The sequence below is a fragment of the Saimiri boliviensis genome, chromosome 13 (assembly GCF_048565385.1).
Source record: "Saimiri boliviensis isolate mSaiBol1 chromosome 13, mSaiBol1.pri, whole genome shotgun sequence".
Classification (NCBI taxonomy): Eukaryota; Metazoa; Chordata; class Mammalia; order Primates; family Cebidae; genus Saimiri; species Saimiri boliviensis.
The window spans coordinates 106,388,605-106,402,270 of NC_133461.1; the positions used below are offsets into that span (position 1 = coordinate 106,388,605).

General features: G+C 48.1%; 1 protein-coding gene across 1 annotated transcript in view; it reads left to right on the forward strand.

The window, feature by feature from the left end:
• Positions 1 to 1,881: 1,881 nt before the first annotated feature.
• GATA4 (GATA binding protein 4) overlaps positions 1,882 to 13,666 on the forward strand; it is an 86,198-nt gene continuing 74,413 nt past the window's right edge. Inside the window, exon 1 of the mRNA XM_039461123.2 lies at positions 1,882 to 2,005. The gene's annotated coding sequence lies outside the window, so the exon portion shown is untranslated. The remainder of the gene's footprint in view (positions 2,006 to 13,666) is intronic.

Consider the following 13,666-nt stretch of genomic DNA (forward strand, 5'->3'; position numbering starts at 1 on the left):
CGAGATCACGCCATTGCACTCCAGCCTGGGTAACAAGGGCGAAACTCTGTCTCAAAAAAATAAAATAAAATAAAATAACTCCATAAGGGAAACCTACATGTGAACAAGGCTCCTCCCTGGTGAAACTGACGGGGCCCTGGAGAGACAAGGCCTGGCCCTGGCCTCCGCATCTGTGCCTTGTACTGTTGGGCTCATGCGTCAGGAATTTTAATGATCCGACAGCACAGGGAGTTTTACACTGAAATCTTCCTGAGGCATAGCTTCTTCCAGTCATTTGGCAGGGGAAGAGTCTAAAGACAGATAACAATAGTGGACACTTTATTCATCACTTGCAAAAATATTCATAACCAAAAACTCTTGGAAAGGAAAAAAAAAACCATGTTTCCTTCATATTTTTCCTCTCTCTTCCCGGCCTGATTCACCTCTCTAGTTCTGTTCCCACCATATGTCCATATGTTTACTCTTTGATTTCTGGCAGTTCGCTTACCTTTTCTGTTTCAGGTTCCTGGGCTACATTTGTTTGTTTGTTTGTTCTGAGATGGGGTCTCACTCTGTCACCCAGACTGGAGAGCAGTGGCAGGATCTCAATCTCTGCTCACTGCAACCTCTGCCTCCCAGGTTTAAGTGGTTCTCCTGCCTCAGCCCACTGAGTAGCTGGGATTACAGGCACCCACCACGACACTCAGCTAATTTTTGTGTTTTTAATAGAGACGGGGTTCCACCACATTGGCCAGGCTGGTCTCAAACTCCTGACCTCAGGTGATCCCCCTGCCTCAGCCTCCCAAAGTGCTGGGATTACAGGCCACCATGCTCAGCTTCTGGCTTATACTTGGAAAATCGTATTAACTTGTCTGGTTTCTCCGTACCTTGCGGCAATTGTTGTAAGGATCCCAGGAGACCTTGAACTGGGAAATATGTTAAAACAGAAAGGTCATGTGTTTCCCCCTTTCCTCCAGACCGCCTTAACTCCCAACAGGGACAACCACCCTAAATCACCCCCGGCTGGCCGGAGAGCAGGGAATTCCACAGCAGACCTGTCAAGGGAGATGTTTGCCTGGTTGCTCAAATCACATGACGGCTGCAGCTCCCTGCGCCCGCAATGCTGGGTCATTTGGGAAGCAGCATAGCGTGGTGGTCCGCAGAGCTGCACGCCATGGCACGCAGAGAATGAGCTCCCCATCACCAAGGGTATTCAAGTAGAGTACGGATAATCGCCTCGCAGGGGATTCCTGATTTAAGTGGGAGATTGGAATTCTGAGGTCTCTTCCAATTCTAAGAAGCCAGGCATTTCTTCCCTTTGAAATTCAGCGCCGGTTCCGTTTCTTTCTTGCTGTGTGACTTGACAGCAGGCACGTTCCTAACCTCTCTGAGCCGGTTACCTGGTCTGAGTTAACGATGGAGCGTCTGCCGGCTTGACCCTATTGTAAAGAGCTCGGAAGTGCTGTAACAGCAGTGCTTGGGGAAAGGCGTTGTCCTTGCCACGCTGGGAGGGGTTGCTCTGCGGTTACTATTATTTCCATGGTCAGAGGGCAATCACACAACTCAAGCCAGTGCCACAAAGCCTCCTCCCACCTCCATCTACAGGCAAGAGGCGAGTCTTGGGGTGCAGGAAGCGCACACGGTGAACTCAGCATTCCTCCCCAGGCTGGACGGTTCCTCGAGTCCTTCTGAGTGACCTTCCAGAAGCATCTCTGGAGCCTTAGGAACATTGACTTTTGAAAAAATCTCCAGCCAGAACTCCATTCCCTACCAGGGTTTCCTTCCACTTTTACACATACCAAAAAAAAAAAAAAAGGGGGGGGGGGCTTGTTGAATTAATGAACCACTTCTCTTATCTATTTTTCCTGTTATCTAATTCTGAGAAGGAAGCTGGGAGCTCAGAGGGAGCTGGGAGACACAGCTCACAGTCTCCCTCCCACCCGCCTGAGAGCAGCCTGGAATCCCTGGGCCGAGCCTGCCTCACACCAGGCGGTGAGCAGCCGCAGGGACGCCGCTCCCACCGCGGGTGAGTCCCCTCCTGGCCCTCCCGGCGACCCCGCTGCCGGGGGAGGCTGGGATGCTGGGGGGATGGAAGGCTTGGGGCGCTCTCTGTGCTCACCATCTCCAGCTGTGGGGGGAGGGGGAGGGGGAGGGGGGAGGGGAGGGCAAGGCTTCCCCAGCGAGGGGCTGGAGCCCGGGCCGTGGGGAGGCTCTGAGGCCTCGGGAAGGAAGGAGGAGGCTCTGTGCAGGCCGCAGACCGGCTTCCGGCCCACTTTCTTTCTCTGTTTCCCCTTCTCACAATGAGGTGGCATTTTAGTCTCTCTATTTCCTGATTCCGTTCCCACTCCGACAACTAGAAACGGAGGGGAACGGCTGGTGGGTCCGAAGAAACCTAAATCAATACATACACGGCAGAGCTCAAAGGGCTCGGACCAGGTATCCCAGGCCACCTGGCCTCTGCTTCCTCCAGCACCACCAAGTCCCCTGGGCTCCCTGGGGGCCATCAGTGTCCTCTTCAGAACACCCTTGGAAAGGTCAGGGATACCCTTCCCGGCCCCTGTGAGACCCAGCCCAGTTTGGTTTGGGGTCAGAAAGTCTCCATGGTGTTTCCCGTCTGTGAGCTTGGGTAGTTAGTAACTGGGTCTTGACACTTCCCTTTGCCTATTCGCAGATCAAGGGTCAGCCAGGCTTGGTGTAGGGTTTAATTTCCGTTTATTCTGGAGCCAGACCTGTGATGGGAGGGGGGTGGGCCTTGCAGGTCAACGGCAGTGACTGTGTTTTTCTCCCCAGGCCCACTGCGTGCTTTGCAGAGCTTGGTGGCTATGTTTTCCGTGGCTTTCGCGTACAAGTCCAACTCACCTCTGCTTCTTATAAAGCCAAAGTCTGGGCAAATGAGCCTTGAATCTGATTTGTAGCTGAAAAAAAAGCTGAGTCAAAAAAAAAAAAAAATAGTAGCAGGAGTTGTTTAAGTATTTGCAGTCCTAGCAAATGTTTTGTTTCTGCTGGTCTTATTTTGATAAATCAGTCTAGAGTAAAGGATCCTTGAAAGTTGCACTTTATGAACTTGTTGTTTTTTTACAGAGTTCATTTTTAGAGACATAATCCTTGCCACAACTTTCCTTTTTCTTCTAAGAATTTGTCTCTGGAAGTGATTTTGCATTCAGGAGTTCAACGGGGTTGGGGGGAGACCTTTGGAGAGACAGCTCTGAGGAGTGTAGTTTTGAGAAGGCACGGGTCGGTGTCATAATCAAGGCTCTGAGAGCTGAAAGCTACCAGGTTTCTGGGCCTCCTCCACATGCTCGCAGGCTGGAAGCAGACAATGGCATTTGTTCACTCTGGAGCCTCAGGAGGACCCAGCAAGTGCTCTTCTGGAATTGGGCAGGATTGAGTGCAAAGCCTCTCAGTCCTGGGGTACCTACTACAAATATTAGCTTTGCCAAGCAGAGAACAGAAAATTGTTCCCTTTGACTATTTTCCCATCTTCAGCAGTCCCGCCGGCTTCTAGGGGGCGAATCGAAAAGCTGTCACAAAACTTAACACGCATCTGCATTCCTTATCTTCCCCTGCCCAACTCTCTGGCTTCCTCACCCTTGCTAATGTTTTCCCAGGGCTGATATTCTGGCTCTTCTGTACGTTGTCCAAATTCAAGGGAAATTGAAAGGGTTTTAGCAGGGAAAATCGGGGATGTGCCAATCTGAATTGAGGGAAAGCCGGATTATGTAAGGTTGCTAGAATCCTGTGATCCATCATCACAAAATTGGGTCGGTTTTTTAAGTAGTCGTGGCAGTAGTTGTACTGTTTGTAGTGCTAGTAAATGTTTTGTTTCTGCTGGTTTTATTTTGATAAATCAGTCTAGAGTAAAGGATACTTGAAAGTCCCACTTTATGAAGTTTTTTTTTTAGAGTTTTTTTTTTTTTTTTTTTTTTTTTTAGTGATATAATCATCACTACAAATTTCTTTTTCCTCTAAGAATTTGTCTCTGAAAGTGATTTTGCATCCCTGAGTTCGATTGAGGGGGGAGGCTTAAAGACAATTTTGTGTGCTTAGTATTGAGGACGTGTTTATAAATTACGCTTTATCCCTGTTCTATTCTCAAGCCTAATAAAATATTAGTTTCAAATAGCTTTCTAATGCCTTGTTATATTTGCCAAGTGATTTATAGGACAGAAAATTATAGTTTGCATGTGTAAAGTTCAGAGATATTTTAGATCTTGGAGCAGAGAAGAGGAGAGGTTTTAGGGTTAAATTCAAGCCATCAATCTCCAAATGTCTAAACACTGCACGAAGTGGAGATTCGAGGAAATTATCCGAATAATTGGGAGGGAGGCCACTTTCACCTGAATTATCTAGATCAAAGTGCAATACAGGAGAATGTCCGTGGCCCTGAAGGCCCTGCCTCGGATCTCCACGGTCACACGAATCCGGGCGATTTTTCCGCAGGTTTTCAGACTCAGGGACGGGGGAAGAAGGGGAAGTTTCTAGAAGAAGCTTAAAGGGGACTCAAGACTGGAGGTGGACGGGGGGGTGCGCCGCGGGACGCCCCCGCCGGGTCTGATAAAGCCCCGAAGCCGATCTAAGGTCAATAAACCAGGCGGCGTCAGGCTCCTGCCCAGGGCCGGGAGAGGAGGAGAGTGGAACCCGCTCAGGCTGGCGGCGGAATGGAAAGGACCCGGGGACTGCTGGGGTCCACACTCGGGCCCAGCCCTGGGCCGCTTGCGGGGCGCCCAGCCGGGGAGAGGAGTTGGTCCCGCGGCCTGGGCCCCCCGGCCCCGCCTGCCTGACCGCAGGGCAGCCGAGCACCCGCGGTCTTAAAAGTATCCCGGCGAGCCCAGAGCGGGCCGGGTCCTGGCCAAAGAGACCTGGCCTGGCGCTGTTGGGAAAAGCGAACGGAAAGTGACATTTGTACAGCGGCGAGGTTGGGATGGGGAGAGAGATGGACACCCCCGAATACTGAAAACGCAACAAGCCTCAGAGACACTCCCAATAGGCAGAGAAGCGTCCCCAAGTGGGGAAAATTAGGAAGATGGTAACAGTATAGTTAATTGATCTTTAATTTTAATCCCTGTTGTGTGCGGCAGAATAGTTTACAAAGTCTTTCCTGCACTGGGGTTTTGTTTCTCGCACTTCCCGCTTGATGAGAAGAAAGAAAGATTGGGACAAGTTAATCGGCTCAAAGTCACGGCGCCGGGGTCTCCTCCTGCCAGGGTGGCAAAATGACTTCCCGACGGACAAGGTCCTCCGGAGAGAGACTCCCATTCGGAGCGCGCAGCCCGCGGGCAAACAGAATGCGCCTCTGTAAATAACGCTGCTCCCGCCTAGGCCGCTCCCAGGCCGCTTAACGTCCGGAATGTCCCGACCACCAGCTGAACCTTTGGTGCAAAGCTAGAGCGGGCAGACGGGGGACGAGGCAGTGCCAGTAGAGGGGGGTCCTTTAGCAGCACGAGGATCGGAGGATCCCCACCAACAGGCGCCACAGCGCGCCCTGGAGCCCCCTGATCTTTGCAAGTAACTAACCTGGGCCCTCGGATTCATTCCCACTTTCCCGCGTTCAGCCCACGAGGCGGACGAGCTCCCTCTCATCGCCTCTCAGTTCCTGGCAAGGCTGAAGCCGGATTGCTTTGGATGCATTTCGACCTATCTGACGCCACAAAAGCCAGGTCATTTCGGACGGGTGTCACGCCCACGTTCTTCGGGGTCGCAGGCTGGTGGGCCAGGAAGCCCAGGCCGCGGCCAGCAGGGTCGGAGCTGCGGTCAGTCTCGTGACCTCTGGCCAGGCCCGACGCTGCTGAGAACTTGTCTCAGGTCGCCCTTTGCTCTGGAGACCCCATCGGGGAGCGCAGAGTCCTCCCGCCGCTGCGCAAGGATACCTGGGGCGGCCGGGAGAGCCTGGCTTGTGCGCACCCCTCTCCGGGGCGAGGCGCTCACCGGCCCCTACTCTGCTCGCCCCGACGAGAGACACGGAGCGAAGCCCCTGATCCATTTCTTCTCAGTTGCGACCACCTGTGTGAGATCCTTAAAGAGGCCAAGGATCACAGTAGGTGTTTCATCGAAATGGTCACTATGTCCCCCAGGTTAGGCTGCTGGCATCTCAATATCCCCCTGCGGAGAGACCCCCGCGTCCCGTACCCCAGCCTGCAAAGCACAGATCCAATGCCTTCCTCTGTAGCCCGGTTTGGAGGGACATTGAGGGGCATGGGTGGACCCCAGGCTCGCAGGGTTCGTGACCCCGAAATCCGAGCCCAGGGAATCTCCAGCTCCGTTCCGTGCGAAGAACCTTCGGGTGTTAGTCTCAGGCCCTGGGCCGCGCGGGATGCTTGGAGACAGGGCTTGTCCGGGAGTGACTGGATTCCCAGGCCTCGGCACGCTGAGGTTCCTCCGGGGAAGACCACTGTCTTCAGCACTTCTCGACCTGCGCCCCAACCCAACAAATTCCCGGCACTCGTACCCCTCGATCTCACAAAAACTCCTGGCAGACCCTTCCAGGACCACGCCTAGCTCAACTTGGGTCCGAAGCTGCGATCCCCGCACCGACACCCAGATCCAGGACCAGGTCCCCGCGCGGGGTGCAACGCTCGCGGTGGTCGAAGGGATCGGTCCCTGTTGGGAACGGCTGCTGCTGTAATATATAATTTCTCCCTCTTTCACCCCACCCGCTGTTCTTAACGGATTTTCTTTATTCGTTTACTATTGTCTTGTTAACGTTTCTCATCTTCCCCTTGACTTTTTTCTTCCCCTTTCTCTCTGTCCCTTCTCCTTAATTCTGTTGCAAAGTTTCCTTTTTTTTTTTTCTTAATTAAAATCTCCCCGCTTACTTGTTCTTTGTCCAGAACGTCAGTTCTTCTTCCCTCCTTCCCTGCCTGTTTTCTTTCCCGCTGTTCTTGGGCAGACCCGGCTGATTTAGGGACTACGGGTTTTCCCAGACATACCCTGCGCTTTCAGATTTGGTCCTCCGCGTCTGGCTGGGTCTTTTCCCACCCTGACCTGAGGTCCTGCCCCTCATAATAAATTCATTTTTATTCATTCTGATGTCCGGTTTGCACACACGAGTTACTCGATAAGGATGTTTTATTCGATGAATCAGAAAGCGTCTTGTCTATGAATTATTTTAATTTCTGGATATTAAACTGCACAGTTGCGATTTTATTTGCCTTTAAATTTTTACCTCTAAATCATGGCACACTAAAAATAATTTCCAAGCACTAGGTAGTGCCTGACAAGATTGATTCACTGAGAAACGTGATGCAGAATTTCTTAAATGTAGAATCGTTTAAAACGGAGTCGGATGATTTCTCTTGCCACGTCGTTTATTTGTAGCTTTCCACTAACTAAAGGCTTAACAGGAAACTGATACGGTAGAAATAGATAACTTTTCCTTGTTCACTAGCTAAGATTTTATTTGCTTTCTGTTAGATCACAGTAGTTCTATCATAATAATGATAGAACAATTAGTCTTTCCTTGTAGATAAATAATGATTTCTAGTGCTTATTGTTTGTTTTATGTAGAATTTGTTGTTAGATCATCCATGAGAATTTTATTTCACAGAATAGTGCTCATAGATAGTAGATGCTTTTCATTACCAACAAAACAGAGACAAGATTTTGCTCATAAGAGGCTTTCTCCCCTTCAAGAAACTTAAAGAAAATTTTAACACTTAAAAAAAAATTCTGGGCCCTGGGGGTGACTCAGGCCTGTAATCCTAGCACTTTGGGAGGCTGAGGCAGGCAGATCACCTGAGGTCAGGAGTTCAAGACCAGCCTGGCCAACATGGTGAAAGATCCTAAAAATACAAAAAATTAGCTGGTTGTGGTGGCTCAAGCCTGTAATCTCACCTACTCGGGAGGCTGAGGCAGCAGAATAGCTTGAATATGGGAGGCAGAGGTTGCAGTGAGCTGAGATCGTACCATTGCACCCCAGCTTGGGTGACAGAGCAAGACTGTCTCAAAAAAAAAAAAAAATTCTAACAAAATTTTTCTTAAAGCAACAAAATTATTAACAGGTGAATCTTGATCATGAGCAATTCAGAAGGAAGGTGTGAAAGTCAGCTGCGTCTCTTCTGCAATAATTGCAGGGAAAAAAAAATTAGGAAAGTTACTATCCTACTGGTCAGAAGTAGCAGTCCCCTTTGAGCAAAAACACCCCTTGGTGGTGGTGATGTGGGGACGGGGTGTGGTCCTATAGTCCTCACTTCTCAAAGGTTGACACAGAATCTAACAGTTACCCTCTCAGAACTACTCCTGAGAATTCAGTAGGTAGTAGCTATTTTCTACCACGGGGACCTGCTTTGTTAACTGCTATGGGTGTGGGGACAAGACTTTGGGTTCAGAGAAAGTTCTGGGAGATTGAAACAGCCTCGGAGCGTCGGCCTTTCTCTCCAGCTCTCTGGTCTCTCTTACTACCTAGGTTTCGCCAGCCTTCCCGCTGGGTTGCTTTGGAAAGCTCTTGGTGTGGTGGCCACTGGGGTTTGCTCCAGCCGAGATAATGGAGGGGCTCGCTATCTAATCTGGACAGCAGCAGGAACAATCCATTAGACCTCGGCATTTATCCGGGGCTGGGGAGGACGGAGTGACTGGGCTGGCGTGCTCCACCCGGCCCTGGGAGGCACATAGCTGGGCAATGGGTGAGAGGGGGGATTCATTAATCAGAGACTTGTGTGTGAAATCAAAACTCACCAGTGGTATTATGCTTGCTGATGCCGGTCAATTGTAATTCTACCCATTATGAGTGTTAGGAAGAAACAGAATCCCTTTGGGTTGGGGGGATTTTTTTTTTTTCTTTTAAGAAGTTCAATGTGCTTTTTACATTGTCTCATTCAAACTCACCCATCAAGGGGCGCGGTTCGATTCCAACTTTCACCAGTATTCCTTGAGACTAGGGAGACTAAACCCGTCCGCCCATTCTTTCATTCGTTCATTCAGCAAACATTTACCGAGCTTTCCTCTGCGCCAGGCATTATGCCTTGTACTGACAGGTTAAATTATTTGCCCAAGATGAGGACTAAGCCGGCGACTGGGGCGGGACCCTAAATCAACTATTTCAGTCCCGTGACTGCTCACTTCTTTCCCCCAAGCCACACAAATCAGAGACGTTTGGCGTTGGAAAGGCCCCAAGGGTTATCTAGTCCAGCCTTCCATTCAGTGCAGGAATCCCTTCCCACAATGCCCGGGGCCAGGCCCCTACCTGTCCTCTCCACCAGCTCAGGAAACTGCAGCTCCCGGGTGGGCTTCCCATTTGAAAGTGGCAGGTGAACGGGACAGAATTTCCTTGGGAGAAAACGGTCTTAGCCTGCCCACGCCTAGAGTAAGGGTTCCACTGCCCACGGGCAACCCACGTCCTCAGCCTTCACTGGCCAGCCGCACTCCCACCAGCTTTTCCCTGGAGATGGAGCTCCCTGCGTTGCTGGATACTAAACCCCCTGAAACTTTAAGAGGCTGCGGGCCTTAGTCAACCTGACCTTCCTCCGTTGCTATGGTGGATATTTGCTGCCAGGTGAGAGAAAACTCTACAGGCAGTAGCCAAAGAATTGCCGGAGCCTGGATTCCAGTTCCCACACAACCACCTGCAAGCTGGGTGACCTTGAGCCAGTTATTTCACTTCTATTTCTAGCATAGTCTAAAAATAAGATGCAGGAATGTGCTTCTCAAAAGTTGAAGATGACATCTTTTTCAAAGATAAAATTTCTCCCTGTAGTTCCTGCTCACAAAAGCCGACTTCTGAACCATAAACTCATTGAAAAGAATGTTCTGGAACCTTTTGGGGTCCCATGAGATCCTAAATGTACCTTGTCCTAGGTCCGTGTAAGAGTTTAGACTCCAGCATTAGAATGATGTGATTTGAATTCCATGTCTGCTACTCACTGGCTGTGTTTTCTTGGTCCAATTACTTCACATTTCTGTGTTTCAGTTTCTTATGATTTAAAATCCTTATAAACCTTGGAGGACAGACAGAATGCCCTAACCCCTGAGATGATCATGTGTTCAGCTGGACACTGTTTCCCTTGTTTTTGTTTGGCTTCGTGTGTTTTGTTTCTTAACCTATTACTTCAAAACTCTTCAGAAATTAATAAGAGGTAGAAATTTATCTGACACACTGATAAATATATTTTTTATTTAGCTTACCAAAATTGACTGCTGCTGGTGGTGGTTGTGGAAATTATGGGTACAACCTTTCTGAAAAGTGATTTGGCAATAGACATACAAAATCCAAAAAGTGGTCATATTATTTGACCCACTTTTTCTGGTAATAGAAATTTACCCTCAGGAAATAATCAGAGGCTTACAAGAGGCTTTACTTCGAAAAATTTACATTTTGGCAAGGATGCACCAAACATTATTCATTGGGGTAAAAAATAGAAAATAACCTAAACTCTAAACAAGAAGAGTTTACTTACATGAACTCTACTAAATCATTACACTATCATTAAATTATGTTTTCCTAAGACATGCAATGACATGAAAAGTCCCGATGCGTAAAAAATAAAAAGTAGATTGTGAAACACTTCTACCACAATCAAGAAAGAGAAGATTAACATTTCCAATTATTTCTGCCTAATGTGGCTAAGGATGGATTTGGTTTTCCCTGTTACACTTTTCTGTATTTCCAACTGGACTGTGACAAACTCGTGTTCATTTGAAAGTAGAAAAAAGAAATATTTTGAGAGAGGTGGGGAAGATTGGCCAGATCCAAGACGTGTCAGGATTCGTCCAGCTTCCTGAGATGTTTATGAATGTTGAGCTTTCATAGCAAAGCATTTGTTCCAGAGAATTCAGTTTTAGGGTCCCCAACTCAATGGACTCAAAACTCCAAAAACAGGCCTGGACTCCTGATTGGAGGCTAGAGATGTTGACAGTTGGTGGGAGTGATTTTTCCATGAGGAAGAGATTCTCCTTCCCCATTTAGAAAACGTCTTCAGGTCCAAATTGTCTCAGAATTTCACTTGCAACCTTGAGTGTTTCTGAAATTGAAAATAATCGTCTACGTTCTTGTAACTTTTCTCTCTTCGACGACTCCCTTTTCCGGCGGGAGGCTGTGGTGGGATATGAGGCCAGGTGCAGGGGGCCAGCTGCAAATAGAAGCTGATTATTCAGACCCCAGGGAGGGAGAAAAGGAGGAGACTTGGTGGGGAGGAAAGTCTAAGACCTTTGGTGGTGGCCAAGAAACCAGGTGTTTGGAAAGGAAGGCCGCAGAGAGCAGGAGCGAAGGACGGGCATGCAGACCCAAGGAATAAGAAGACAGCTCTTAACAAATGTCAGGTGCTGGGTTTGAAACTGACGTCGTCTGCTCTCGTAGAGAAGCCCGTAGCAGATCACAGAGGCTACGGTTGCCTTCTTCCTACTTTACAAGCAGGGTGTGGGATGGGGCTGGAGGAGAGTGGTCACGAAAGGAAGTAGAAATGAAATCCCACCATACCCTTAGGAGACCTGATTCAGAAGATCTTGTGCTGGGGTTTTGTTTGTTTGTTTGTTTGTTTGTTTTTGTTTTTGTTTTTTCTTAATGTAGCACATCTCAGTCCACAGAAGACAAAAGTTAACATCCAGGTAAAGACCAATTTCACTTTTATTAATTAGCAAATAAACATTTAACAAATGAATTGCATTCTGAATACAGTATGAAATGCAAACTTAAACTACTGTTTAATAATGGTATTTTCTTTCTCTAAGTTCTACACTTAAAAAAAAAACTCTGAGGTTGGTCTTTATTGGTTGGCTGGGTGGGTGGTTGTTGATAATGGAGTATGAGTAGAAGTTTTGCAAACCACAGAATCTTCTGTAGGCTGGAGGCAGCTCTTCCTAAGCTCACGTCTCTCCCTTCATCTACAAGGCAAGCAGGGCCCAGACAGGCACCATAGCCATCTTCAGGTCATTTTCCAGCCCCCACACTGCACAAACAGAGTGGTAGGAACTTTCTGGAAGATTGATTCTTGCAGGGGTGAGTTCCAGACACCTTTGTTGACTTAATTCCCTACAAACAAAACCCTCAGCTGCAGTTGTCTTATCTGCCCCTTTTCTAGGAATGGGATCAACTCCAAAGCCTGAGCAGACTTCTTTGTTCTCGATGTGGAGAGGACAAAGCCAGGGGGCGAGCAGTGATCAGGACAGAGCTGGGAGGGAACAGATTTCCCTTGTCTTTGAAAAATGCTTCGGTTCTCTGCCAGCTAGGAGTTCTGGGGTTGGTGGGTGTGTCATTGACTGCTTTTCTTATCACTGTACCATTTAGGAGTCCCAGAAATGGCTCCTCAGGCAGGTGTTTATTAGGCATCCGTAGACCACCCTCCACCCCCCGTCCCAGAGAAGTGTCCTAGGTGCCTCATCTTCGTATAATTTTGTAACAATTTCCACTGAGGGCAGTCAAGCAATCCTCCTCTCAGCCCTGCTACAAAGTTCTTCATCAAGCAGCGCTCTGTGCCCTCATCTGTAAGTTGGGGGCAATGAATAATATTTGTGGTTTAGCAAAGTGCTGTCATATACATCACATTTGAACATCACAGCAACCCTCTGGGGTAATCGGTGTATTATTAGAGAATTTCCGCCATTTTTATAGATGAGAAAATTGAGACTCAGAGATACGGTAAAGCCAAAGGTCACAGTACTAATAAGTAACAGAATTAAACTCAAAATGCCTTGTTCTTACTACCGAGTGCTGCCTCCCTCAGCCTCCAAAGAAATGCCGTGGATACGTGAGATTACCTACGTGAACTGATACGTAAAGGCTCTGACGGGGTTACTGTGGTTCCGCGCTCATCTGAAAACCAGAGTGACAGAGCTACAAGGCTCCTGGGTCTCACCAAGCCCTGCCCCTGTGTTTGCAGGTGTGGCCCAACGAGGTTAAGTGATTTGCCTGCCAAAGGTCACTCCATGAGTTCGTGGAAAATGACCAATGCAATTTTTAAAAATTAGTTAAAAGTACCTTCTACCAAGCCCATTTTTATGGCTTATTTTTAGCGGGTTAATAAGTATAGCAGGCACAGCTTAAACCCTACTGAGTAAATGCTGACACCAGTTTATAGATTTGGCAGATAAGTAGCAATAAGGAATTATTCATCTCTCATTTATCATCCAGCCTCTCCAAGGTGCAAGTTACAAAGTGAAGCAAATAGCAGTTCAAGAGCCCCACACACACGTGAGACCAAAACGGTGAAAACAAATTGGTTTTCAAAGCTACACGTTCATAATGCGTCTATGCCTGAGGTCTCCTGAAATGTGAAAAAGAATAATTTGGGGGAAAATTATTTGCATTTCACAAATAGGCACATTTCTTATGCAGAGCTCTGCATCTGATCTTCAGACATATTTAATTATTAATTCATTCTTTTGACTATGTATTGGGTGCCTACTCTGTGAAGATCACTGTAGATTATACAATTATTAAATGATATTCCAGCCATCAAGAAGCTTTTAAACTTAATGAGGTGACAAAATAAACTGCACACACACACACACACACACACACACATACACACATACACACACGCACACACGCACATGGACTTTACATGATGCCCAGAGTCAGTGAGTGTCAGGGGAATGTGTGCATGGGTACAGAGGGAATGGGAAGACTGCCTGGTATGACTCGAGGAGCCACATCTAGGAGCACATTGAGGAGGTGGTCTTGCCTCAACCTTCTCCCCAGTGACATCTTTACCATGCGAATAGAGTTAGGAAAATTCACAGGCAGAGAATAACACAAAGA